The sequence below is a fragment of the Takifugu flavidus genome, chromosome 13 (genome assembly GCF_003711565.1).
Source record: "Takifugu flavidus isolate HTHZ2018 chromosome 13, ASM371156v2, whole genome shotgun sequence".
Lineage (NCBI taxonomy): Eukaryota > Metazoa > Chordata > Actinopteri > Tetraodontiformes > Tetraodontidae > Takifugu > Takifugu flavidus.
Window position 1 is genome coordinate 6421368 of NC_079532.1, and position 2868 is coordinate 6424235.

The window sequence follows — 2868 nt, forward strand, 5'->3', positions numbered from 1 at the left end:
GCTGCTGTTTATCTCTCCATCTCTTCTCAGTGCGTCCCTTCCGGACCGAAGCCACAAGACCGTCTGGTTGCACAGTGACGTTGTTTTCAGGACTTCCTGTTTGTCGCCTCAACTTCTTTCATGCATGCAGTGATGTTTTTCCTTTCATCTGTTGAATTCGCAATCCCTCTTGCTCGCCCTGACAGTTGAGCTTCCCTCTCGTCCAGAGGTCGGGGCTGCTGACCAGGAATGGTTGATTGGCGCGCAGCACCGTGTCGTCGCTCTGCAGGGCGAAATAATGCGCGTGCACAGGAGAACTGAGCTAAAATCTTGGGGGAAGTGCATTAATGAAGCCCATCACACACATTTGCTCAAAATACAACAACAAAAAAGCGGTATGTTTAATCCCTAATTTTCTCCCCGTGGAAGCCATGTTTTAAAATTCAGTTTTACTCACTGGCACCAACTGAGAGTGGGTGGGTTTTTCTTTTTATGTTTGTTTTTTTACATGGTACTTCAGGGTGGAAGGCCTGACCTAAAACTGTAATAGTAGATAAAATAAGGCTGTATCATTTACACAGGGGGGGAAATCCCGGGGTAACATGTTAAAAGTAGCATTTCATTTTTATAGTGTTGGGAATTCATTCCTGCCAGTGAGATGATAAACCTTCTCAAAATCAGGATTTTGTCTCACAACAAGAGGGTTGAGGGCTTCTCCATGAGGAGTTTGAGCGTCTGGGTTCCACCCAGGTCCTCCGGCTTCCTACCACAGTCCAAAGACGTACATTCGGAGTATTGTTGTACTGGCAGATCTAAACTGGGTGTTAATGTGAATGTTGTCTCTAAATATTGTCCCAGCAGCTTGGATAGGCTCCAAAACCAATTTCCAAGGCTCGCCATTCACAAATATTGTATTAAATATGTATTAACGCATCATATTTGCCAGTGATGCAACATTTGCAAGAGCAAAAAGATTTCTCGCCACACCAATTTAATAAGAAGGGAAAACACTGTGAGCTCCACAATTTGGTCCTTCTGACCAATCTTGGAACGATAAATGTGACTCAAGGTCTCCTTGTAATTGGTGACAAACATATTGTCTGACAGCGCTGGGATTGGATGTCACAGATAAAGAGCTGATTGGCCGACTCAAGGGCACCAAGGGAATTGCGCCACCAACTCCCAGCTGTGCTCATCATTACTGAAAAGTTAGATTAAATCACATATAAGTCACAGAGGACGTCTGAGCCGTCACTTCTGCGATGATTGCTGGCGTAAAGACACACCGGAGGTGGACTCGGTGACTCAGCCTTGAGGGGGAAACTCCGGCGCCCTGGTGACTGCTGATGTGACACAGCCGCCGGAGCGCTCGTGTCTCCCCTTCAGAAGGTTCGGGTCAGTGTGTTCTCTGATGTGTTGGATCAATCAGGTCGGACACATCATGGGAGGTGATTCGGAGGCCTGCCGGGCCGCTCCATCAATTCCTTTGCCGAGGAATCAAAAGGGCTGACGTGCGCGCTGCTGTCAGAGGAGTCCTCAGTTACTGGAATTAAAATTTTTGTCAGAACGCAGGAAATTAAACACGTGAACAGATGGCCGCGTCATATTGTCGCTGCATGGCTACCTGCCGAGCACGGCGGGTGTCGTATTGTACTGCGATTAGCTGGCGGAGGACGGTCTCACACACGCGGCTACACACAGCAGCAGGTTGTAGTTAGAGTTTCTGCCCCTCAGGCAGAGAATCCAACATCCAGCAGGGATGTAATCCTCCCGGAAATATTTGAAATAACCTTTTATTTGCGCGCCGTGCAAGTTAAAACTCTGTAACTGTGTAAATAACCGGCAGCTCCATCGCAAACCCATGACAATATTAAATGACGTAACCTTGCAGAGATCTCATTTCGCATATGAATCGCTCAGCCGTAGTGTGAGATAGCAGATATTTCACATTTCTCTTACAAGTGTCATGAAATATTGAATGGCTTGATGTGTACCAGGGAAATGAGGTCATGATAAATGAAGGCATCTGCAGACTGTTTGCTGGCAGCGTTCAGCAAAAAAGATAATGTTTCTGATGACTGTACGTCAGGATACTGATGGTTTTCAGACTCTGGAGACATCGGTTACTTTTCACAGCATGTGAGTACCCGGGGGAGGGTTCCAGCAGTCCGTCCTTCTGTCTGGACTTGGGAGTTTGTCAGTAGCTGCACTGAGATGAAGGGTTATATTCATGATGCACTCCACGCTTGAATTGTCCTCCTCACAGACGAGCTCATTTATAATAGAAATAGCTGTGAGCATGCGAGCGTTTGTCACCTCTCCATTTATACAGGTGGAATAGACATATTCCTTTCCAGATTCTTGTCCCGGTTTTGTCTGTCGCCTGGCCTTCCCCCAAATTTCTTTGATTTTTAGAGCAGGCACGAGTCGATCAGCTTTCATTGTATGCGATTAATCCAGCCGGGTATTTGATGCAGATGGGATTCTCTCCTAAAAGAGAGTGGATTTAGAGGCCTGGGCCTGCCTGAGAAGACTTTTATTGTGCCTCGCTGTATTTCTTTCCTCTTTCCAGACTCAAATCTCTCATTTTATAGTGATGTTTTTGACCGAGTTTAGGTTCTCATGCAACTTTAAATTAGTGTCCTGCAGCTGATGTCGTTGAGTCCCAAGGCAGTAAAGTGAGTGAATGCTCTTGTCAGGCTTTTCTCAGGGGCCCTACTTAAGCGGACTACGTAGAGGTCAGAGGAGGCATGGGGAATTGTGCACGTTGTTGCTTGTCTTTTAATTTTCAGATGGATGCTGCTAATAGAAGCTTGCATCCTGCTGGCTGCTAAATTTTCAGCCAATCCTCAAAAAAGGTTGTTTTGGATGTTACCGTGCAGCTTACGT